At 38.5% G+C, this 27,018-nt stretch overlaps 1 protein-coding gene across 2 annotated transcripts in view; it reads right to left on the bottom strand.

Annotated features, from left to right (window-relative positions):
* NRG1 (neuregulin 1) overlaps window positions 1-27,018 on the bottom strand; it is a 1,146,491-nt gene that overhangs the window by 768,842 nt on the left and 350,631 nt on the right. The window lies entirely within an intron of this gene.

Below are 27,018 nucleotides of genomic sequence, written 5' to 3'. Positions count from 1 at the left end.
TAAATGCTTCTTTCTCTGCAAAATTTATTCTCAGTCTTTCATGCTTTCTGCGATTTTTACTTCAGGTGTTACCTATTGTAGACCATGTGTGTCTTGAATCCGCTTCCTTCCATGGAAATGAAAGTTTCTCTAAATATTACTCAGATGGGAGAGATGTCAAATGGGACAAGAGAATCTTCCCAAAGGAGATGATATTCTCTGAAATCCCACTGAGAGGCCCTTACTCTTTATGAAAGTGCTCATCAGATTTTCTGTGTGTATGTGTCTGAGTGTGTTCATTAGTTACTCGGTGATGGCCGACTCTTTGCGACTCGAACTGTAGCCCGCCAGGCTCCTCTGTCCATGGAATTCTCCAGGCAAGAATACTGGAGTGGGTTGTCATGCCCTCCTCCAGGGGATCTTCCCAATCCAAGGACTGAACCTGGGTCTCCTGCACTGCAGGCAGATTCTTTACCGTCTGAGCCACCAAGGAAGGCCATCAAGCTTTCTACCATCTTCTAAACATGCCCTTTTGTTTATGTGGGATGACAATATAAAGGATATGGAAAAGATGTGGTCTTAGCCCATCAGATGCCCATGACTTAAGAGTACAAAGACTTCATGAAAGAAAGTGACCTTTATTATTACTGGATTCCTAACAGCAAAGAGATGAAGCCTGTGAAACGGAGAGGAGAAAGCAAATCATAGGAGAATAAGCAAAGATGCAAGCAGGTTTGATAGCTGAGAAAATGAAGAAACACATGCACACTTCATGAGAGATGAAGCAGAAGAAATGGGTACAATGAAAGAGCAGAAGACGGACAGGTTCAGAGTACTGAGAAAATAAAACCACTTTTCATTATAGCATTTCAAAAGAGTTTTGAAACAGACAAATTAGGTCAACACAGGGTATGTAAATAGAAAAAAAAAAAAAAGGTAATTTTGTAGGTAAGCTGTCCAGGAAAAAAATATATGTGGGTAAGAGAAAGATAAATCAAATAAAAAGATATTTATATGATTAGGTAATTGCAATAATAATATTAATATGTTACTCCTGCTAAATTTATTCCCTCTCCAAATCCACTGCTAAGAAAAAGGTACACTCAGTCCTCCATATCCACAAGGTTGTAATCAAGGATTCAACCAACTACAGATAGAAAATACTAGGAAAAATATTCCAGAAAGTTCCAAAGAGCAAATATTTAATTTTCCATGCACCAGCAACTACTTACATAGCATTTACATTGTATCAAATATAGGTAATCTAGAGATGATTTAAAGTACATGAGAGGATGGGAGTATTAATAGGTTATACAAAAATACTATATCATTTTATATAAAGGACTTGAGCACCCTCAGATTTGAGTATTGGGAGGAGGTATGGTCCTGGAACCAATCTTTCATGGATACTGAGGGACAACTGTACCTCTATATTCATAAAATAAGACTCATAGAGGGAAGTGAATTATTTGAGAAAACAGAAGTAAAGTGACTGCTTTAAAGCCTCCAAATTTCAGATATAATGCAAATGCTTTGCTGTCAAAATCAGGTCCAGAAAGAGCCTCCAGCTATGACATAAGTGAGGATGAGACACAGCTCAGAGAACCCTTGGTACCCCCGCTGCTGCAAGGGTATCCCAAGTAGACAACTGCTATTATATGATTTTCAATGTGATCCTCATTTTAGATAAAAATAAAGCCTCAATTCTCCAGTGAAAAAGTTTGAAGGATTCTAGTTTTCAGAATAAAATCAAGGGAAGAATATAAGGAGGATTTACTCAAGACAGCAAAACACTTTATAAAATAATTTTTCAAGTGCAGTAACAGCATTACATGTACTCTCAGTATATACCGAAGTGAAAGGGATTAATTCAGCTTGGGATAAAGGACAGAGCAAAGAAAGCTGCACAGAGGATGTGACAAGAAGTCAAGCTTAAAGTCTTAGCAAGACTTTTGCCAGTGGAGAAATTTCTCTAGCACCTCCCGGTGAACTTCTAAATGAAGAAAGATGCTGGTATTTTCCCTTCTTTCCAAATTCAGTCTTTCCAATGGCTGTTTCCTCCAGCAGAGGCAGCAGGAACATGGCCAGAAACTGAGCCATACCTAAAGGGCTCACAATAGCTTTATAACCCAGATCAAAATGATTTTTTTTAATCAAAAAGGAACATTGAGTGCATAAAGCAATGAGAGATGTGAGCTATCTTCCCAGAACCCAAGAATTCAATGTCTGTGGCCAATGTCCATTTGGCCATGGCATCAAGACTGATGCTGACATCTACTAATAACAAATAGGTATGTGAAGATTAACTGTTTCAGGAAATCTGAACCCTCATAGCATGAGAAAATATGCAAATTATGATCCATGTGTCTATTGCATGACTTATGTAAGTGGATATGAAATGAAAGATCCTTTTAAATCCTATGGTTTACTCATAAGGAGGGAAAGAAATGGTAAATGGGGTAGGTTTTGAGGAATTCACGTGTATCACGTTTCTGTATTTATAGCCTAGCCTCCTACAAACCGCTGGAGAAGAAAATGGCAACCCACTCCAGTATTCTTGCCTGGGAAATCCCACGGACAGAGGAGCCTTGCGGGCTACAGTCCATGGAGTTGCAAAAGAGTCGAACCCAACTTAGCAACCAAACAACAACTCTTACAAATAGTCTACTACTTTTCCAGTCTACAAAGTTAAAATATACATAACAAGGTAATTAAGAAAACAGAGTAACAAAGAGAAATTGTTTTTGAATGAAAAGAAAAAAATAACTGAACCAAAACTAATGGGTAGGTTAGTCGCTCTAATTGTTACTCTAGTTGTGAATTAAATTTAGCTGTGAACTTCCTGGTAGCCAAGGACAAATGAGAACTGTCATGATTATTTACAGATCACTAATGAATGACAACTTATGAGACTGTCTGTAGGAATCTGTCATTTCTGGGCATTAAGTCCTTGGAAAATATCATCATGAAAATCTCTGTATAAGGAATTTTCCATCACACTAAACAAAGTCTTCAACTGCAGTTTTATAGAAAATATAAATTGGCTCTTTTTGTGCTACTTCTTACAGTGACCCCATAAAAAATATAAGGACAAAACATTAAAGTGTTAACTCAGGGAAGTCATTTCTATGAGGATGTAAAGTAAAATATATTGCTATTTGGTAATATAATTCAAGAATAAAACTTGGAAAAACAAAAGATGTTATTAGATAGCATGTCACTGAGACGTTCAGAAATTGTTCAGCCTAACCAATTCAACACTTGAAGCATTAGATCTCTTTACTGTAAAAGAAAGACCTTTAACTATAACATAATAATTAAAAGCTAGTGATCATTTAATATTTTAACCTGAAGCCAAGTGTCTTGATTTGTATTCTCAAGAGAGAAACCTTGCCATTTCCAAGTCAGAGTGATTCACATGTTTTCACCCTAAAGATTTTTGAGGCCACCCAAGTCCTCAGCTGCAAAGTGAAAAGCCCAGAAGGGAAATGAAAGGTATTATCAACCAGTCTTCTCTTAGGTGAACCACCGGAGGCATCTAATCTATCAAACTACTTTGGGCTACACTTAGCTATGTTAACATCCAACTTAAATTAATTCCTAACTCTGCCCTTGACATTCACGTCCCAGAGACCTTCCACTGACCCATTCTTAACTGATTACTCCCCCTTGCAGTCTAAAACACTCTACTGAAGAAATAAGAACACTCTTCAGACCCTCATCTTATAAATTCATGTGGTCCAATAACTTCGTTTAAAGCTCACTGGAATTATCCTCAAACATTCTCTTCTGTCTTGCTACGAGGTTCTCTAAATAGCACCATACACGTTTTAAAGAAGGCAACCAGCACCTGGAAAATTGAATTAGTACATCACTACTTTTAGAATTGCAAAGACTGATGTTTTAAATCTATTAAATCAGAAAATCCACTCTCTCTCTGCCTATTTCCTCAGTTAGGTTTGAACCTCAACTCTATTTGGATTCCGGCATAATCACTTATTGTTTTAATGGAGCCAATTGGTTAGTAGTGTTGGTTGTGAGCTATCTGGTCTCCATGTCACTGCATCAAGCTGTAAGATACAGCACAGTAAGTAACTCCATGGGTGTGCAGTCGTGTTTATCACCAACTAAAAGAAGCCATAGGGCAGATAGTCTGTTTACTATAAGACCCATGAAAGTACAAGTGATTTTGTGGCAAAAGTCTTTGGTCCAAAGATCCAAAGCAGATCCAAGCAGAACTCAAGGTCGCAATGAAGCTCTCCATTCTTTTTCTGGCTGGCCTTGTATTTATAGTATCTTGCTCATCCTACTTTCCTGTCAACCTTCCATGTACCCTAAAATAGCATGCCAGTTTTCTTGGTCTCCTAAATCATCAAAACCCTGCTCCTTAGATTTCAATTCCCTCTGTGCTCCAACTTCACTCTACTTCTTTCATTTTTTCACCCTTTCATCTACATTCTCCTTCTTGCCTGCCCTGTGCTCTCCTCCTTCAGCACACCATATTTAATAACACTAACGGGACTGCTTGCAAGGCGTGAACTGAGAGGGCCCTTTTCTCCGTTCACAGTTTCTCACCTGTCCAAGCCCTTGATGAGTATGTTCAAGGGTAGGTTTCCCCCATGAAGCTTACTGATCACCCTCTACTTAACTCAATAACACATGCTCTGTAACTCAGGTTCAACCTTATTTTCTGTGCATTGCTCTTGTCGCTCATACTAGAATGCAAGCTTCACTAGGATCAGTACTAATTTTTATAATTCATCTGTATCCCACATCACAGCCAGAAGTGTGAGCCTCAATAATACGTATGGGCTATTCAGTTAATGAAATATATTTTGGAGTAATTCAATGATAACTTGTTATTCATATCATTTTGGAAGAGATCCCACTTGGGCTTCTCTGAGTTTGTGGAGACTTTTAAGTACTTCAATATTTAAACATTCTTGGAAAAAACTAGTTCACATTTGTCAACATTTTATATTCAGGTGTAACCCTATTTCATAACGAAGCTGAAAACTGCATCTGCCAATAATTAAGACAAATGTACTATCTTATGTAATCTTTTGTTCATCACTGAAATTAGTAGAAGTATAGGTGGCAACGATACTTTCAAATGTGGGATGAAAGTGAGTGATATATGACTAGAATGTTTTTCAGAAGAGATGAAATCTTTTTAGCTTAATTAATGTAAGTAGGAGTCAGGTAGCAAAAGCCTTTGTATTTCCTATGGAAAATTCCATCCTTTCAACTCTAGTTCTCCTCCTCCCCCAATGGGCCCTGCCTGTACTTGGCTCCTGGTTTTAATATCAAAGGTTACCCTCCACCCTCTCTCACATCCGGGAGATGATACACATGGTTAGTTTAGCTTCATACAAGCAGAGGTGACATCACAGCAGTGCAGGTGTCTTCAAATGGACCATCAGACACTCCTGTTCTTAAACACCATAGTATAACATGTCACTTGGCCCAGACACTCCATTTTGGGGGGATGCTTTTCCTTTCAGAAATCCAGCCCAATTCAATACAAATTGAATCCTTCCTATTTTGTTTTCGAAGCAAACCATCTCTTGATTGCCCTTCCTTGAATGTTTAGAAGCTCTTGGTAAATTGCAGCAAGTCATGAACTTGGGGTCTTACACTCTCTCCTTTCCCTAGCAGGCTCTACAAGGGAAGGGGACAGTGAAAAGGTGTTATTTTGTCTTTGATAAAATGTCTTACTTAGCCCAGGGCAAAAGAATGGAGCCATTTCTAGTGATGTATTACACGTAATCAACACCTTAAAAAAATAAAAAGCTTAATTTTAAAAGTAGATGGTCTTCTATCTAGCTGCCATATAACACAAGGAGCCCAGCCTGGTGCTCTGTGATGACATAGAGGGGTGGGATGGGAGGGAAAGGGAAGCTCAAGAGGGAGGGGAGATATATATATATGTGTATATATTTACAACGGATTCACATTGTTGTACAGCAGAAACCTATACAACATTGTGAAACAATTATTTATCCAATAAAAAAATAAATTTTACATAAACTGAATAATAAAAAGTAAATGACCTTCCTTCTATCCATGGGTGAGGGAGAAACTTGAAACATGCTCACAGCATATGGTTTGAAAACAGCATGGGCTTTCAAATCTGATAGCTCTGGTGCCAATTTGAGTTCCCTCAGCATGTTACGTTGAGCCCAGTTTCCCTCTCGGACTCTACGTCTTGTATTGTAGCACTTGTGTTAGAGAATGGTGCAAAGAGTAGGGTGAAATCTGTAAAGATCTTGGTGCAGCACATGGACACAGAGATGCTCACTAATTGGTCCCTGAAATGATTATGGTGATGATGATGCTGCTAAGGTCAGAACGAGGTGACTTTGTCCCTGAGAAACAATAAATATACAGGTGGCTGACGGAGTTTGTTTACTCAGCAGTTAAGAACTTGTTCTCCAGCATACAAGTAACTCCTTAGGATGAAAAGGGTAAATGCTCTAGGATCTCATCTTACTTAGAGGGTTCTAAGCATTCCTCTACATTTAAGCGATGGAGGACCCCTCCTCAGAGAGAAGAGAGAGTGCTGTCCTGTGGTCATGCGAGATGAAGAAGCTTACAGTCAGGATGAAATTAACAGACAATGGCAATTTTAAAAAATTGTTTTTTCTTACTACTAGAATTATTGCAATATATATTTTCTTTCTGAAGCAGCAGCTAACAGGGAAGGTGATAGAGGGAGCTATTAACATTTCTAATTGACTTGTCAACACATGAATCAGGATAGTTTAAAAAAAGCAACTATATTTTAATTGAAAAAAAAAATTTAAAGCAACAATCTAGGAGCACCAATTATTCCTTTGCTAGAACTTACCCTTCTCATTTTAAATGGTTCTCATCCTACCTGTATGGAATGATAAAAAGGAATCCCATCCTGCAGTTTCATCTGAGCCCAGGGTAACCATACTAACATTGTCTCTTTGGTGATTTGACAACCATGTGTGACATTCTTTTACAAGGGCAAAAAAAATAGCAATCTCAAAGAAGTTTTGATAAGAACCCATTTCACTTCATGTTGATACTTCAAACCTCCCCAATCTAAGATGAGGGTTAGAATGGTCACAAAGAAAGGAAATGGATGTCCCTTGACAGACAACATCCACCACAAAATGTTCTTTTTGGAAGATATGTTTTGCCTTATGCTAAATATTACCAAAAAAGGGAAAACTTCTTATTCAAGGCTTACATATTTTCCTTGTCCAATACTTCCTACCACTAGAGCACAGAACTGCAACTAGTAATTTCCTGCTCTTATCCACAAAAGTTCAAGGCACAGTAACCCTACTTGTATTTATCAAAATAAATCAACTAAGCATCAATTTCTTTCAGATCTGTCTTGTCTGCACATTTCTACCTATATCACCTATAAGACTTTCTCTTCCATATCATAATTGAAAAACTTCAAAAGTGATACCTATGATTAGCAGCTCAATAACTCTTTGATAAATGCAACTTAAAGTGAGTATTTCATTTATAATTCAAATAAAGTAAAATGTAACATAGCTTGTTGAGGCAGCATAATCTAGATTAGGATATGCAGTTTTCACTAGGGTATCTGCCAATTACTTGCTTTATTGCTTAACTCCGGTTACCGGCTCTCCATCTTCCTACCTGTAAAACAACATTTTTTAATATTTGAATTCAGAAAGCCACACAGGGCTCAGTGAAAATAAATGAGATATGTATTTGGTACCATGAAGTCCTTGGAGTTACAAATTCGGACATTCCCTCGTTGCTAGGTAACATCAGACTGGATAACAAATCAGAGCCTGAAACAGCACTAATCTGACTAGATTTGTAACACGTTCATAGGATAACTGCACAGATAAAATTTATGAGAAATTGCTTACTAGACGTAATACCTTTGAGATGTAGAAAATTCACATAGAGTCCAGAATGGCCAGTGGATATATCAAGAAGCAGAAGGAATTCCAGTTGTAAGCCAGTCTTTCAAAATGGTTCAGACTCAGTCAACTTCATTGGCTTGTCGTGGAATAGGAGGACTAATAAGGGCCTTGAAAGAAGAGTAGGGCATAGCGGTTTTCAATGGCATCTTTAGGTTAGATGACTATTCTCTCCCAGTGCAGACAAAATTCTTTTTTTACTTAGAAATAGCCAAATTCCAGATCTTCTTCCAAATTTTGTCAACAGTGACCCAAGAGGACCTGTTAGTCTGTTATGAAGGCAGATACTTAAAGGTTAAAGGAAGTGTTTGAGGCATAACAGCTTCGGAAAGGTACTTGGGAAAATCTCTGTATCATTTTTGCCTGATGCTTCATAAAAAGTGATGTCAATTGGACTGTCTACCTAAATACTCATGGTAAATGAGACTGGCACTCAGAAAACAAGCATTTGGAACGTGACACTCCTGTTGAGAATCTCTAGGCTTTTCCCCATACACCCAAGTATATTACTTAGGTTTTTTTCTGTCATAAGCAAGGTGTCATATAGGCATCTTCAAAAAAGAAAAGAGGACAAGTTGCTCTAAAGATCCTGTGATAGAAAAGATTAAGAATCTCCCTGACACTCAGGATGGATAAATGCACACACCCAGACTTCCTGAGAAGTAGAAATGAAAGAATACAGGATGTAAGACATGCAGTTACACAGGCTAGCATCATTCCCTCAGAATCATGAATGTACTGCTTCGCCCTTTTGTGACAGGCACTTTTGCAATGGGCCTCTGGTCTCACCACAGCTGTTTTATCTAAGCCATATGTCTGTGTGCTCAGTTGGGTCTGACTTTTTGTGACCACACGGACTGTAGCCCACCAGCATCCTCTGTTCAGGGGATTTCCCAGGCAAGAATACTCTGTATATATTACTTTACTGCCTAATCATTCTGACCTGTGTGCGACTACTTATGGTCCCCTGCTACCTTGAGGTCTCAGATTTCTTGTTTCCTCTCTGCGTATTTATAACTCCAGCATAAGAGAGAATTAGATTGGCCCAGCTAATTAATTGCTCATCATTTGAGTTTAGATAGAAGTTTTCATGGTAAGCTACCTTTAGTGTTTTGGTCAATCTACAAACTGACTGAATGGGTCACGGACCTCGGCTCACTCACTAAGAGGGGTGGTCACATGAGCAGAACCTTCCGTGGAAACTGTGAGTCTAGTATTTTTTCATTTGAAGAGGGAATGGAGAAGATGGTATTGGGTTTGAACCATCCAAACACATCATCCCTCACAGTGTTCATCTCTCTTATGTCCAAATTTTGAAAAGTAAGAGTGCCAACCAATTTCCCGTGATGAACGTTCACCCAATTGTCTGTGGCTCATCTACTCTGCCCAAGGCAGTGAACTACATATGTCAGTTAATACCATTTGCTCTTAGAGATCAAAGTCAAGTTTCTTTTTTCCTAATATTTAATAAGAAAAGCTAATACAGAAACATCTGGATAAAAGGATGTGAGTGATTCTAAAATGGAAGTGAAAGATATTATTATAGTTAGTGTCCTAGGGGAGAAGGCAATGGCACCCCACTCCAGTACTCTTGCCTGGAAAATCTCATGGACGGAGGAGCCTGGTGGGCTGCAGTCCATGGGATCTCGAAGAGTCGGACACGACTGAGCGACTTCACTTTCACTTTTCACTTTCATGCATTGGAGAAGGAAATGGCAACCCACCCCAGTGTTCTTGCCTGGAGAATCCCAGGGATGGGAGAGCCTCGTGGGCTGCTGTCTATGGGGTTGCACAGAGTCGGACACGACTGAAGCGACTTAGCAGCAGCAGCAGCAGCAGCAGTGTCCTAGGAGGCAGTATGGTGTGGAGGAATAAGTATTGAATTTAAAGTTGAGATCTAAAGTTTTGTCTCATCTTAGAATATAAGTATTTTTGCCATGAATTTCAGAGTAACCTTAAATAAGTTAATTTATCCCATGACATCTAAATTTCTTTTTCTTAAAATGAGTATGAAGACCTAAGGGTATAGCTTAACTTTTTGAAGATTTTTTGGTGTTACTATTATTACTTACCCAAACAGGATACAGAAAAAAGCCTTTAAATTGCTGATGTTACAGAATAATTTCATACCAATCTTACAGGCAAATTACATCATATCATAATCTTACAGTAATCCATTTCAATTTCCTGATTTTTTTCACAGTATATTTTGATTCTTATAGCAAAGAGTTAGATTATAGTACTCTACTAGAATTGTCCATTTATGACTTTAGCCTTTGAACATAAAAGTCAACTAACTTAATGCATGATTCTAATTTAAAGAACACCTCAAATTGAAATGCACACCATGGTTACCTCAGGTTTAGATTCAAAATAACTCAAGTACTGAAATAATGAGTAAAATTACTCAAATACTCACAAACGAGTATTATGGCTACCTCAGGATTAGACTCAAAATACCAGACACACAGAAGCAGAGAATGTATTTGCAACCCAGAATGAAATGGTCATAAAGTTTGGTCCTCAAATGTGCCTTATTTCAGCCATTCTGCCTGTCTTGTGTGTGCAAAATGACATAGACAGCCAGTTTGTACTAAAATCACATATTCATTTCTCATACTGTTTTTTAAACATTAACCAAGAAAACCAAAGAAATATTTCGTGTTCCGCTGTTTCCAATCACTTTGCAGAAAAAGTGTGAAGTTTAGGAGCCAGTCAGAATTGTGTCAAATGCCAATTTCATCATTTGCCAATTGTATAAAGTGTCTTAGGCAAGTTACTTGAAATCTCTGGTCTCTGATTATACCCAGATTTCAGAGTTATTTCAAAATGTACAGAAGGCAACATATGCAAGGACCTGGCAAGATGTAAGCTGATACCCACTGTGTGCAAGTGCTTCTTCCAAATCCTCTCCCGTCGGTCTACCCACCTTTTTCATTCCTCACAAGCCAATGATACCTACTGACCCACACTTGACATAAATCACATCCTATCCCATACTCTCCCCTGTAATCTGAGAAGTCTACTACAAGAAAGCTGCCTCCCAGTTACATGGAATCCATACAAGATGGTTAAATGAACTTCACAGAAACCATCCAACTGAACCACACAGCAGCCCTCAGAGCCAAGCAAGGACAGTAATTGCTCCAAAAAATTTCATAGACATGAAACCAAGACATCAAGTGATTGACTGAGATCACTTAGAGGGTAAGTTATAAATGGATATCTAATAATATAATTTACTAAACAGGTCGGTACAATGGTATTATAGAGCCATTTCCCCAGAAGGTACACTGAAGAGTTCAAATTAGGAAGCAATGTTTTACCAAGTGCCATACTGCAGAACAAGGGTACATCATCAGTAACTACAAAGAAATGCAATATTTCTACAACAGTGGATGATACAAGTTCCTTAATCATTAAAATAAGATTGGAAATCTAATTTCTGCCTTTTAAAGGCCATCAGTGAATTGGATTTTTTTTTTCATGTAGAATAAGTATACACAGAACCAACCAGAAATCATGAAATATGTGAAACTGTTAAATATGATATTTTTCTTTTCTTCTGAGGTTGGAAGTACTTCCAAATGTCTTTGTAAATTCTACTCTTAGTATCTAAACTTTTTTTTTTTTTAAGCCATCGAAGACTGAAAGACGATATGGAAAAAGTCATTTCTATTCATCTGTTTCTAGTCCTCTTAATAATAAATAATAACAACTGATATTAAATCACACCTTTCTTTTGGTGGCCATGAAATATGCTCCTAGAGTTTTTTCATGAATCGTTAGAGGCACCAAGTATATTCAACTGGGAGAACTTTGTGCCTCTTTCTATAAAAGCTTGCTTGTTATGGACACAAAAGCTAGGCTAAAGTTTTGTAACTTCTTTACTTTAGAGCCAAGTGCAAGATGCATAAAAGAAAACCAAAAACTACATGGAGATTCCTGAGTGCTTGTTGCAGATCAAATTTCCCTACCTATTAACCTCTCCTCTTTCTCCTTTTCTCTTTCTCTTCTTGTAATCATCCCTTCAAGTAAATATCTGCCTTTTTTCTTGTCTAAATAAAGCTCTTAAATCTCACAATTCTTCTTTATAAACACTATGACACTTGAGTGTTAATAATTATTTAGCATTTCTCTCTATTGCACTCAATATCATCTCTTAGTTAAAACAAACCAGAAAAAAAGGATTGTTTCATCTCATTTGCAGAGTCTGGGATGGGTAAACCTCCAAGCAATGTGTAGTTTTAGCAAATAAGGTAAAAAATAATTCTTCTCTTTCCAAAAATGACCCTCAGTGTCAATGCTTTTTAACAGCTAATTTCACTGCTGAATAATCAATATGAAGCAGAATAATCCAAAATTGTTTTTAAAAAATGTATTATGTGCAGACAATATGCTGCTGCCGCTGCTAAGTCACTTCAGTCGTGTCCGATTCTGTGCGACCCCATAGACGGCAGCCCACCAGGCTCCCCCGTCCCTGGGATTCTCCAAGAACACTGGGGTGGGTTGCCATTTCCTTCTCCAGTGCATGAAAGTGAAAAGTGAAAGTGAAGTCGCTCAGTCATGTCTGACTCTTTGCGACCCCATGGACTGCAGCCCACCAGGCTCCTCCGTCCATGGGATTTTCCAGGCAAGAGTGCTGGAGTCGGGTGTCATTCTGACCAAGGTACATGGAGGCAATGAGCCTAATGCAGAATGTGCAGCGCACAGACTTAAAATGATGGTTGCCTCTTTTCTCTTGAAATACTTGACAGAAAGAATTGGAGAGACTAAGCTGAGTGGTTTTCAGCAAGCACTGCATCCCAGGGTACAAGTTTCACCAAGACCCCAACCAGGGGACCTGACACAAACATGATCTTAGGTCTCCCAACGCCGACAGTAGAAATGGGACCAGTACAGCTCTGTTTGCCATTTTCAGAACAAAGTTATATCTTACCCAAAATAACTTTATTATACCCCAGCATTCAGGATGAGTTCCAAATGTCTTAGGGTCACCATCTGTCTAGTTTTAAAGGAGATAACCAGCCTGCCAGTGCAGGAGACGTAACTGACATAGGTTCCATCCCCGGGTCAGGAAGATCCCGTGGAGAAGGAACTGGCAACCCACTCCAGTATTTTTGCTTAGAAAATCCCATGGACAGAGAAGCCTGGCAGGCTACATTCCATGGGGACACAAAAGGGTCAGACACGACTGAAGTGACATAGCACTTCTGGCATTTTGGGATTCTAGTAGAGATATATCAAATAGGCCTTGATAAAGGCCAACTACAATCATGAGGATGGAGACCCATGCGTAACTGAGGTTCTGTTCTGTGATAGGTAGCTCAAAGAAACACTTCTCAGAGTTTCTGTAGCCTTTTTAAAGTTTATATCATGGCAATTATTTTACAGGTTTTACACTGCTCATAATTCAAGAAGAAACGTACCTTTCAAAATTTCCTATTCTACACTGTATCACACTTATTCTGAGTAAAAATATTTCCCTTCAGGAATAAAAGCTTATTGTTTTGTGATGGAAGGGTACATCACTTATGTCTCTTTGGTCTTTATAAGATTTTAGATATTTTAAGGATTTAAAAGCTATTTATCAAAGACTCCTTAATTTGGAAGATAAAACCCTTGATAATATGCCTCTGCCCACTTTCACAGTTTTTCACACTAGTCAACAATTTTGTCATCAAACTTATAGTTGCTTTGTTTTCCTCTTTTCCTTCTTCAGTCTTCTATAAATACTCCTTTTTTCTTTTTTAAACATGGTAATTTCACTTCAATGTCAAAGACTCAACTTGAGATCACTTCTCTTGTATGGCCAGCTCTGACTCTTCCTGGTTAGATTAGGATCTTCTTTTGTATACTCCCTTAGCATCTTGTGTGGGTCCTTAACCTAGCCTGTCCCAGCACCTGCTTTTTTTGACTATTTCCCTCATCAGTTCAATAGTTCTCCTTGAACAATTATGTACTATTTACTCACTTTTATCAGCATAGTCCAGAAGTGAGCATATAGAAGTTGTTCCATAAATGTTAACTGTATAAGTTAATCCATGATTCATGATGGAAGAATTTATTCTGATTTTTAATATTTAATTAAAAATCAATAGAATGTGGCATAGATGAAGAAATTAAGACTTCTGTGATTTAAATGACTGGTCTATAATACAAATTCTGGAAGTCAACAGATCTGGTCAGAGCAGGAATTCAACTCCATGGATTGTAATTTTACCGTGTTTATTTCTGCTGTTAGTCGCTCACTCATCTCTGACTCTCTGCGACCCCATGGACTGTAGCCCGCCAGGGTCCTCCGTCCATGGAATTCCCTAGGCAAGAATACTGGAGTGGGTAGCCATTCCTTGCTCCAGGGGAATCTTCCGGACCCAGGGATCAAACCCAGATCTCCTGTACTGCAAGCAGATTCTTTACTGTCTGAGCCACAAGGGAAGCCCGGTTTTACCATGCTGCTAGTTAAATACCTTATAGCAGCATTTGGCAGTTAAGCACAAAAATGTTTCCTACAGATGACTAAACAATGAACGTGAGGAGATACGACTACTGAACTCTAGTGGTGCTTCAGCTATTGACTTAATGTTCAGAAAAGATTCCCAGAATATATGGCAATGTCACTAAAATATAAATATTCTACAGATTTTGTCTGGGGACTAGGTGACCTCTAATGTCCATTTTAAACTTAAAATTTCATGGCATTATTTATATAAATTAACGATACTGTGTGCCAACCTTGAGTGAATCACTCTAGAAAGAAAATAATGGCCCAGCCCTCTCCTAACAGAGGCAAAAGTTCTCCTTCTTCAGTCTTTAATAACTCTTGCCAGGTTGAAATTGGCATTGATTATTTGGCAGGAGTAAATTTCCATCTTGCCTTGCCCCAAATAATCATGTTGGTTATTCACAATTACTTACTAGGCATCTATGCCCAATCGCCTCTGGGAGTTAAATGAAAGATAATTAAAAGTCTTAGATGAAAAATGGCTGTTTCTCAATTAATTTCATATGAGGCATGGAGCAAGAGTTGACCGGGTACTCTTGTTCATAACCAAACCAACTAGACAATTAAAGAAAACAACAGGCCATGGATTTCAGGTGGAGAAATAGAGAAAAGAATAAGCTTTTGAAGTCTGATCATGTCATTAACTTACCTGAGACTCAACAAGTTTGCATAACTCTACCTTCAGAGCTATGGAAATTGATAACTAGATACTTGATAGAATTCTAACTGGAGCCTACAAGGCCCTACATGACCATACCACTCTTATGTCACCAGCTCACTGAAGTCCCCCCTCCTACCTTCCCTTGACCATGACCATAGTTTTCTTTTCTCAAAACCTCCATGTTCCTACCTACCAGGGGACATATTTATAGACACTGTTCCATTTCATCACAAGACCTTTTCTTACCCATCACTCCTACCACTTTGATTAGATAACACCCATCTATTACCTAAATATCAACCCATTCCCAGCATATACATACCTGTTAACTGGTTAATATCTCTTAGTCTAGGTCCTAAACACCATACTCCTTTATTGTAAGCTCTTATTTAAAACTACCTTTAATGATGAGATTAATTGATCATTATCTGTATCCCTCACAGGGCAATAAGCTCCAGTAGAGCAATGACGATGATGTTTTTACTCAAAATTTCAATAGGCCAGGGCAGAATACTGGTGGAGGAGACAAAGGATAGATTGAGGTGAGAAACATACATGTCAGGAAGACTCAACTGGAGGCTGCCATAATATTTAAAGGAAGAAGGAAAGAGTAGTGAACAAGGCAGGTGTTGGTAACAATGGAGAACAATGGAGAAAAGCAAAGGAAGTTTCAGTAAGATAATGATTGACAGAGGACAGAAGAAGAGAGGGTTCAGAGGTGACTCAGACTCTAAGCTCATACCACCCTTACGGCAGAAAGGGAAGAGGAACTCAAGAGCTTCTTGATGAAAGTGAAAGAGGAGAGTGAAAAAGTTGGCTTAAAATTCAACATTCAGAAAACGAAGACCATGGGACCTGGTCCCATCACTCCATGGCAAATAGATGGAGAAACAATGGAAACAGTGACAGACTATTTTCTTGGGCTCCAAAATCACTGCAGATGGTGACTGCAGCCACGAAATTAAAGGATGCCTGCTCCTTAGAAGAAAAGCTATGACAAACTTAAACAGTGTATTAAAAAGCAGAGACATTACTTTGCCAGCAAAGGTCCATGGTTTTTCCAGTAGTCATGTATAAATGTGAGAAGTGGACCATAAAGAAAGCTGAACACTGAAGAATTGATGCTTTCGAACAGTGGTGTTGGAGAAGACTCTTGAGAGTCCCTTGGACAGCAAGGAGATCAAACCAGTCAATCCTAAAGGAAATCAATCCTGAATATTCATTGAAAAGACTGATGCTAAAGCTGAAGCTCCAATACTTTGGCCACCTGATGCAAAGAGCCAACTAATTAGAAAAGACCCTGATGCTGGGAAAGACTGAAAGCAGGAGAACGGGATGACAGAGGATGAGATGGTTGGATGGCATCACCGACTTGATGGACATGAGTTTGAGCAAACTCCAGGAGATGATGAAGGACAGGGAAACCTGGCATGCTGCAGTCCATTGGATCACAAAGGGTCAGACACGACTGAGCGACTGAATGAGAAAGCTCACAAGGTCAGGAGAATGGTGTCAAGTCTGATTAACAAATAGAGAAGGTCAGGAGAATGATGTCAAGTCTGACTAACAAATAGAGAAAAACAGAATAAGGAAGTAGTTTTATGGGAGAAGTGAAATAACCACATGTAAATTTCTAGCACACAGTTGGAAATCTTGATACAGAGAGTTCATTTTACTGGATCAAATGCTCAAGACTTGGAAATGAATAAAATCACTATGAAGAATTTACCACAGTGTCCCTCAAGATGGTAGTCATATTGTTGAGGGAATCTGAAAATCTATCAGTCCTTCCCTGTCTCCATTCATCTTTTACTGTGGGAGAGGAGTGTTTGGACATGCGTGATGGTCTAAAAAAAAGTTTCAGTACACTCTATACCCCCATCCACCTCCCCATCTAATCCAATGCCCAGACTGAAAACTGTGATATAAAGGAAGAAGAGCAAGAGGCTAAGAGCCAACATCCATATTTAAATCAGAAGACACACAACCAGTGAAAAACTCAAGAAAGAAAGATGAGGGAAATAGGAAAGGAGTAAGATAATATAGTATACTCAAAATCAAGGATTTTAAGACAAAGAGTTCTTAAAAGAATATTATATTCACATATACATGTGGGATCTTGAAAAATGGCACAGATTACCCTATTTGCAAAGCAGAAATAGACACACAGAGGTAGAGAATAAATGTAAGGACATAAGGAGGGAAGAGGGAGGCGTGGGATGAATTGGGAGATTGGAATTGACATATATACACTATTGGTACTATGTATAAAATAGATGACGAATGAGAACCTACTATATAGCACAGAGAACTGTACTCAAAACTCTGTGGTGACCTAAATGGGAAGGAAATTTTAAAAAGGAGATATATATATATATATATATATATATATATATAGCTGAGTCACTTTGCTGTACAGTAAAAATACAACATTGTAAAGCAACTATCCTCCAATAATTTTTTTTTTTAATTAGGGAAAGATTGCATTTACTTATCAACTATTACAGGAAACTTTGAAAGTGAAAATTTGAACCACTGAGTTCAGCTACTGGGAACATCTTACAGTCAACAGAAAGGTATGATGGAACTTGCCCATGGTGGGGAGGTGAGAATTCAATGACAGATTTCATATGAAGTCCTTATTGATGGATTAGCCACTCAACAAAGAAAACAGTCCTGGTATAACCTTCCATCTCTAAGTAAACTGTTGCTTAGAAAGACATACAATTTGCAACAATAGATTTAGGTATCCTGAATAGAAGATTTTACTCTTAGCATAGGTATTAAATCACAAATAAAAATTTGGAATATCCATGATGCTACGTCATTGAATAGGCATTTTGTTGTTGTTGTTGTTCAGTAGCTCAGTCATATCTAAATCTTTGCCACGCCACAGACTTCAGCTCGCCAGCCTTCCTTGTCCTTCACTATCTCCCAGAGTTTACTCAAATTCATGTCCATTGAGTCAGTGATGCTATCCAATCATCTCATCCTCTATCGCCCCCTTCTCCTCCTGCCCTCAATCTTTCCCAGCAACAGGGTCATATTTTAGGTTTTCTTTCCCTCTCCATGTAAAATACAAAAATATCCACTCCATAGTACATCCCACAAATCTCAAAACAAAGATGTAAATGTCTTCTGGGTTAGCACCTCAGCTCTAGTACGTAAGAACCATTAGTTTAATGCAGTTGATCCAATTCTCCACCTCATACAACACTACTCTTTGGTGCAGTTAGTGGAGAAAAGAAATGTTTTCTCATATACATAATTAATAATGCCTTCTCAGTCATTTTTACATTGCTACTTATATCGAACACTGTCTGTCACATTGCATTATAAGGAAATTTCAACATGTTAACTCTTTGTAGATGACTACCCACCAGTTCTTTATATTCTTCCATCTAGAATGAAGTAAACCATCATGAAATATATATATATGTGTGTGTGTGTGTGTGTGTGTGTGTGTGAAGTGAAGTTGCTCAGTTGTGTCCGACTCTTTGCCACCCCATGGACTGTAGCCTACCAGGCTCCTCTGTCTATGGGATTTTCCAGGCAATTGTACAGGAGTGGATTGCCATTTCCTTCTCCAGGGAATCTTCCTGACCCAGGGATCAAACCCGGGTCTCCCACATTGTAGACAGACGCTTAACCATCTGAGCCACACGGAACTACATAGATATATGTGTGTGTGTGTATATATATATATATACATATATATGAATATATATATATATATATTTAGATTTTTTGGCTGTACCATGTGGCATGTGGGATCTTAGTTCCCTGACCAAGGATCAAACTAACACCTCTTGCATTGGAAGCATAGAGTGTTAATCATTGGACTTCCAGAGAAGTCCTGTGAAATATATTTTTGAGAAACAGGAATGCAAGAGTAATACATTACTCTTAATAATGATTATGCCAAAATCTATGAAATATCATAAAGAAAACATGGAAACTCCAAGATTTCTAACTTCCAAAGAATAGTGACTGGAAGTAATTATCTAATCTAGATATAAACCCTCATGATGATTTTAGAGAAAACTAGGAACATTACTGATAATAGAATTAACTACATTTGATGTTTACACTATTTTAATACTAGAACTAATACTCAATTCCACACTTTGGTTGCAAAAACATAGCCAGCATACACACCTGAATGAAAGTATTTTTTAAACTAAATTGCAACTTTCCTTTAGGTATTAGGAAATGTTAGCAATTAGGAACCATAATCTTGTGCTTAAAGGGAGGGAATTTTTTATAAAGGAGAAGAGGCTAAGTTAAAAAATTCAAGGAAACCTACATTTCAAAAAAGGGAAAGCAGGAAGAGGAAAACAGATTTGGAGAAAATGGGAATAGAGCCTGGACCCCAAAAGTGACATCTAAGAGTGATAAACTACCTCCCACCATTGGCAAAAAGGGAGTCCCAGGAAGATTCATAAGTAAGGGGTGAGTGGTGATTGAGCCAATGGAATTTGGAGATAATTTTCAGTGCTGATTAGTAAAAGAGGCAGAACTGCTTCATTCATTATTTAGGGAAATTCTGTCCAATTTATGGACAGATGGAAAGATAATATGTGCTCCACAAGAAGAGTGGTTTTGAAGAAGAGGGCTGGGCACAAATGGCTCCTGTGGCAAACTGGGAGTCATTGAAGAGCCTATAATGGTTGCTTGCTTTTAGGCTGAATCCCTCTTATGTTGATTGCTTCAAAAGACGCTACACTTTTATACAGGACATTGGGCATGATAGCGTATCATGAGAATGATGACCCGTGGCAAAATGATCATCAGAAAGGAAAGTCTCATCCAAGGTGGATTAGACCATCCCTTAGGCTTTGAGTTCCTGTCTCTTCTGTGTACACCAATGAAGCTCTGATGCAGTATCTAAAATGTGTATTAATTTCTTTTTACTAAAAAGTAAATGGATAGTTTTCTTTATGTGATTTAATAGTCAACCTATTGGGATATCATAAACAGAGAAAGAAGTCTAGTTCTTAGAGAAAGCTACTGTCTAAATCCCAAAAGCACAGCTGTTAAAAATGGAGGTTCAAATCCTGACACTGATGAGCTCTGTGCTCCTGGCCAAGGTCCTTCTCAGTAAATCAGTTGTCTCCCATAGAAAATAGGGATGGTATTAATAACTGTACACACCACAGAGGGTTGACTTCAAGATTAATTAAGATACCATTTGTAAAATGCATAGAAGAGTATCTAGCACATACTGTACACTAGCATTTGTTAAATAAATTAAAACGCCACTGATTCAAATCAGATGCTAAGGAAGCTATAAAGAATGAGTGAAAATTTTTGAATAGAATGCTTTATTGAAAAGGCATGTTATACTTAAATTCTTGTATCTATTTTAAATGAGTGTAGGGAAAATCCTGGGCCCCACATTTACTGAAATACAACATCTATTAATCACAGTGTGCCAACCTGGATCAGACGCATAGGTAAGCTTGCGTAAACAAAGCATGTCACAGTCATCAGCAATTACAGCTACCAGCCAACAGTGAACCCCGAAGGAACTCAGGAAGGAAATAATACATGCCATCTAGCAGCCATCAGACTGGAGCCACTCTCTATGGTGGTGAACCCAGAGGATCTGAAAACACAGGATACTGGCCCCTGATAGCTGAGGTGCATATCAAAGGAACGATTTCAGTGGGCCCAGTCATTTGCATTTTCCCACACAGAGAAAACTTGAGATTTCCAGTTTTCTTTAATTAACAGTCATCTTTTGTTCCTACTACCTGTCCTTTGTTTCAAAACTCCTATATACCCTGGCATCCCCTTCACCTTTTCCAAGGAGTTCTCTCAGGGTTACTTAAGATGCGACCTCTTGGGCTGGGCTTGAAGTTCTAAAAATTCCAGCCAAATAAAACATAACTCATACCTTTTAGGTTGTGAATATATATTTCTTAGTCTGGGCAAGTAAGATGGAGCCTCTCTGGGGGAAGACCTTGAATGTCAGGTTAAGGAGTTCTGACTTTATCACACAGGCTATCAGAGCCACTGAATGGGGTGTGTGTATGTGAGTACGTGGGTGTGTTAAAGGAAAGTAACCAGAAAAAAACAATATAAAGTAAGGGCCAGACCACTCTTTTGCAACGAGAGACCTGTGAAACAGTATTAGTTCCCAACAACCTACCACTTAGGAGACTTAAACTGCAAGCTTAATTACGATTCTCATAAAAATTTTATCATGCTCTTAATAGTTCTCACATTTTTAAACATCTTACACACATAGAATGTGTAGACTGGATAGGGTGCTATTCAGTTCAGTTGATTAATTCACACATAATTTGCTTATTAGTGCCTTATATTTGATGACTTTATAGTTCTTATCACTGCTTTATTGTCTCTAATAATATCAGTTCACACCAAATAAACTAATGACTCAAAATTAATCCATTGGGCATATAAAGTACTAAAATATGAAAAGACTACTATAAATTATGTACTATAATACGGCATAAAGTTGTCCAAGTGAATAGCAGAGAAATTTTCAGAAAGAAGAGAGTGAATCTGTGCACAAAACAAAGTTTCTGACCAATGCATGATGTTCCTGAGTAGTAAAGGAGTCTTTGGGCCTAGAAAAGAAAACCACAGTCTCAAAGGCCCTTGCTGAATCATCTAACTTCGGAGAAAACAAAACCAAACTTTAGGTCCCGCCCTGATGCTCCAGGCTGGTTGCGTCTACCTGGGACTTATCACCCTCTCTCCCGAGGACTTATCACCCCCTGCCCAACTACAAATGCCATCTCAACTAAAGAATACCCAAAACATCCTAGCTGACTAACGTTTCCCTTATCGCTTCCACAAACCTCCCTTTAAATATGAAACCTCCCTGATCCCTCGGATACTCAGCCTGGTCAGTAGGCTGACTGTTGCCCCTCCTTGCCTGAATAAAGGTAACCTATCTCTGTTGAGGTGGTCTCTCCTTTTCTGCCTCGGCCAGAACTATACCTTACAAGTAGGGTGAAAAGAAAATTACAAACAGGAAATAAAGCAATGAAAATCTCAAGACTAGATCTTTTGGACCAGCTATTTTTCATCACTGGTCCTCAGTGTGCTGCTTGTTATAAAGAGTTGTCTGATAGTGGCATGAAGACATTAAAGCTTTCTGGTAATTTTCAAGGTGAGGTTCAGGTAAATCTATGGAGTTTTTCCAAAACAAGCAAAAAGTAAAAGCTTTTAAGTACGATACTGATGAGTTGTCCCACTAAAGGCAGAGAAGAGACCATAACTAAAGAGGCATCATTGAAACTTGCAAAGAAGTTCAATAGCAATTAGTAACACCCAAGAAAAGCAAAACTAATTTCAAAACCTTCTATGAAGTGACACTGTTAGAAGATGAATATCATCAGTGGAATGCAATGTGAAAGAACATTTACTATTTATCATTATGTTTTCACTAGCAGATATTTTTCTTCTGAGCTGTACAAAATCATATGCTCACAGCATAAAGCAGACCGTGTGTGTAGAAGGGAAAAATGATAAATGATTATTTGTTTTCTTTCATCATTGAGACTAATGCCAGAGTGTAAGAGATTTCTTGTTTGTTAATAGTTTTGTCAGCCCTGATGTAATACAAAGTGTATTGGGGTCGATATTAACTGAGTACCATCTCTATGTACAACAAAGTAAAATGTCACCACATGAATGACAGAAACTGGACTTCAGGGCAATCCAATACTCCTTTATTTACAGTTGGCAATGTTTGCCTCCTGAACTTGACTGAAGTTTCAAGGAAACAAAGAAAGCTGTGAATTTGATCAGATCATTGCCAAGAATTTTCAGCATGCTGTGCAGAAAAAAATGAGTAAAGAACAGAAGAGTCTATTTCTTCACACTCAAGAACTCTGGCTGTCAAGAGTTAGGCTCCTCAAATAAGTTTTTACAAGAATAAGTGAAAAAAGTCCAGTAAAACTGGTTCTTTAATTTACAAAGGCTTGTCTCAGTAGTATATTCAATATATGGAGGAGCCTGAATCTATTACTTCATAGACAAAGTACCAAAAACTTTAACACTTGTAAAAAGAGAGGGAAAGTTCCCAAGGTTGACTGTTGATATAAATGGATTAGTTAACAAAGATTCTTTCTTACTATTTAGACATATCCAAGCTTACTGCAGAAAGAAATCAGTGCTGTATTAGCCATATTCAATGCATGTGAATGCCAAAACTGAACATCAAAAATAATTCCCACAGACAAAACTAAGAATTCATAAGAAATCCATCTGCCAGTATCTTCTGTGTTGATACATCAATATTCCAGCCACTTTTGAGAAATGCGTTCTCTCAACCTAATTAGCTCCCAGTGGGGCAATGAATGTCTATCAGTGAAATCTCTCTGTAATATCTGATTCCTCGTATAATCCAAGAAACTAGAACTTGCTGACAGACCACCGAATGTTTGCTTTGCTTTACAATGACTTGTAATTTAAGTCTTTCTAATTTGGCATAAATAAAAAATAAAGGAAGAAATAGACTCTGTAGAAAGTCTAATCTGTGTTCAAATTCTCTTAAAGGTGGTTATCTGTATTCTGGGGAAAGACTAAAAACAGTCTCCCCCTCATTAATATAACTATTGTCTTTTTCATTATTATAATTTCTATTATTACCATTTTAATTTGTGTATTACTGTTATTTTTTAAAATTGTGGCACATATTTAAAAAGTTTTTCTATAATCACCCAGGTATACCTCAGATATCCGTTAAGTGATTTTTCAGATGTCAAAAGATGGAGTAACTGATGCACTGGAGGGATTGAAGGAAGAAAAATGGTAGGCAGAGAGATGAAAATAAGTCCAGTGGGTTAGTAGAGGTCTGAAATGGAGGTGCCGGAAATGAAGCTAAAAATATAGCTGAAAAGTAGAATTTCTGGATGTTGTGACAGAATGGATATGCTTAACATGAGAGGGTTCCTAGGAAGACTTTGAGTTTCCAAGGTAAGAGGAACAGTTCTATCAACAATAAAAGGGGGTAGTGAGCAGGTAAGACTCATTTATCCTAGAAACTGAGGATTTTAGGGTAAGTATGCTGGGTTTGAAGTTAACATGGTAATGTCCAAGTAAAGAATATTTTTACATATAATTAACATAACCTTTGTTTGTATATAGATGCTTCTAAAATGTTTGAAGATGGTTTTCTGAATGACAGTAAGCAAATTACACTGATCATTTGCCTAACAAACTGTCTTTATAAACAGACAAAGATAAATAACAGCTCATACACCAAATTAGCATGGTTGAAATTTAAACAAATATTGCAAAGGAATCATTATTAGTATTAAATGTTATAGCACCATAATACAAACATTTAGTCTTCATAAATAATAATATGGCCCCTATTTTGAATAACTCATATAAATCTTTACAGTTTTCAGGATTTTATTTGTAGGTTTCCATTGATGCTTTCCAGTATTTTTTTTCCTAACGACAGATAAGAAATTCTCCCCAACAGTTGGCAGCAATACAAACACCACTTTACATTCACTGTGAAGTGCCGCCTGTTTCCCTTCACTTGATCATTTGCCTTTCTTAGATAATTAACAACCATCACACACATACAACCATTTCAGATCCTGGCCCACTGACCCCAACAATCCCACAACGTGAAAGGAGCTGAGATGGAGTAAGAATTAGCAAAAAGCGTTAGTCTGCTCAGTCATTTCCGTCTCTTTGTGAGCCCTGGACTGTAGCCCACCAGGCTCCTCTGTCCATGGAATTCTCCAGGCAAGAATCCTGGAGTGGGTTGCCATTTCCTTTTCCAGGGGATTTTCCTAACCCAGGGATCAAACCCACGTCTCCTGCATTGCAGGCAGATTCTTTACTATCTGCGCCACCAGGGAAACCCTAAAGCTTAGCAATAAGAGTAAAGTTCGGGCTTCCCTGGTGGCTCAGGGGTAAAGAATCTGCCAGCAGTACAGGAGACACAGGGTTCAATTCCCAGGTCAGGAAGATACCTTGGAGGACGTTATAGCAACCCATTCCAGTTGCCTGGAGAATCCCTTGAACAGAGGAGCCTGCTGAGCTACAGTCCATGGATCACAAAGAGTCGGCCATGACTGAAGCAACTGAGCATGCACACACAAGATTAAAGTTATAAAACAAAAGGCTTCCCTCTGGATGGATGGGCAATTTCTTCAATACTTCAATATTTCTTTCTAAAGACATCTATTAAAATAAGCTAATTTCATCTCCTGTAACTGAAGTGAAGTGAAAGTCACTCAATCGTGTCCGACTTTGTGACTCCATGGGCTATACACAGTTCATGGAATTCTCCAGGCTAGAATACTGGAGTGGGTAACATTTCCCTTCTCCAGGGGATCTTCCCAATCCAGGGATCGAACCTAGGTCTCCCACACTGCAGGTGGATTCTTTACCATCTGAGCCACAGGGAAAGTCCTGTAACTGAGGAGGACCTTATGGGTCCTTCCCAGGACAGGCCTTCCCTCATATCCTCTGCTTTAGCTCCTCTCTGAAGTACCTATTTAACTGATGTTGTTGTTCAGTTATCCAGTCATGTCCGACTCCTTGCGATCCCATGGACTGCAGCACACCAGGCCTCCCTGTCCCTCACCATCTCCTGAAGTTTGCCCGAGTTCACGCCCATTGCTTTGGTGAAGCCATCCAGCCATCTCATCTCTAATGCCCTCTTTTCCTGCCCTCAATTGCTCCCAGCATCAGGGACTTCTCCAATGAGTTAGCTGTTCATATCAGGTGACCAAAATACTAGAGCTTCAGCCTCACCATCAGTCCTTCCAATGAGTATTCAGGATTGATTGAAATAGATAACAGTATTTAATGCACATTTCCTGAGTTGTTTTACAGATGTGAAAACCCCCCACCAGATGGAAAATGTTAACTACTTCATGACCATGCAGCACATGTCCCCAGGCCTCTTGGAGTTTAAGGACTAATAATGTTTAATCCTGTGACACCACTCTGTTCCCTCACTATCAGCCAATCAGAAAATCGTGCACAAGCTGATCATGTATCCTGAGATCCCTCTCCCTCACCTGGCTCTTAAAAATGCTTTGATGAAAAGCTTTGAAGAGCTCAGGGCTTTTTAGGGCATGAGCCACCTGTCTACTTCCACCGCCTTGCAATAATCCTTTCTCTCCTCCAGACTCTGACATTTCTGTTTGGCCTCACTGTGCTGGGCATACGGACTTACGCGAACACTCCTACCAAGACCCACGTGCAACTTGTCAAGAGAGGATGATGTCATTGAATGTCCAGTGCTTGGGGTCTCTTTGTCACTGGACTCTCCTCTGAGCACATGGTGAATATATGGAATTAGCTTCTCAGGGGATTAAGCTAATATAAAATTGCTCAGAAACTTCAAAGATGAAAGGAGACCCAGGCTGAAATAAGGGTAGGGAGTGAGGGCCTAAGCTACTATTCAGGCATGAAGTGTGTCATGGTAACATTAAACAAGCAGTGGATTTCATTACCAAGGAGCCCAAACCGGAAGTCCTATCTTTCACCCTATAGTGGTCATTAGCCAGAGAGTGGCAGACATCCAGATTCATTCCACAGCTAATATGGTAACCTTCAAAATGAGTTCTCTATTAGAACACATGAGAAATTACATGAAACTCTGTATACAATGTCTCATCTAAAAACGATTTAATTCTGGCTCTATCACAGAGTCTATCACAGAGCTGGGTAGCCCTCAAGGGTCATTTTGTCTTTCTGAGGTTGTTCCCTCATCTTGAATAAATACAGGCATGATAACACAAATCACCCACGAATCTAGTGCTAAGGAAACTTTATGGAATACACATATAAAACAAATATAAGAGCTAAACAGAACTGTTAAGTTTAGCTGTGAATAACAATACTTTGATTTATACCATATGGTCTCCTGAGAGACTTTCTCACCTGGAAATATCAATTTACTGCACTCTCTCTGTAGACTC

The sequence above is a fragment of the Oryx dammah genome, unplaced genomic scaffold, assembly GCF_014754425.2.
Source record: "Oryx dammah isolate SB20612 unplaced genomic scaffold, SCBI_Odam_1.1 HiC_scaffold_7, whole genome shotgun sequence".
NCBI classification, from domain to species: Eukaryota; Metazoa; Chordata; class Mammalia; order Artiodactyla; family Bovidae; genus Oryx; species Oryx dammah.
This window is presented reverse-complemented; position numbering and strand designations above follow the sequence as displayed.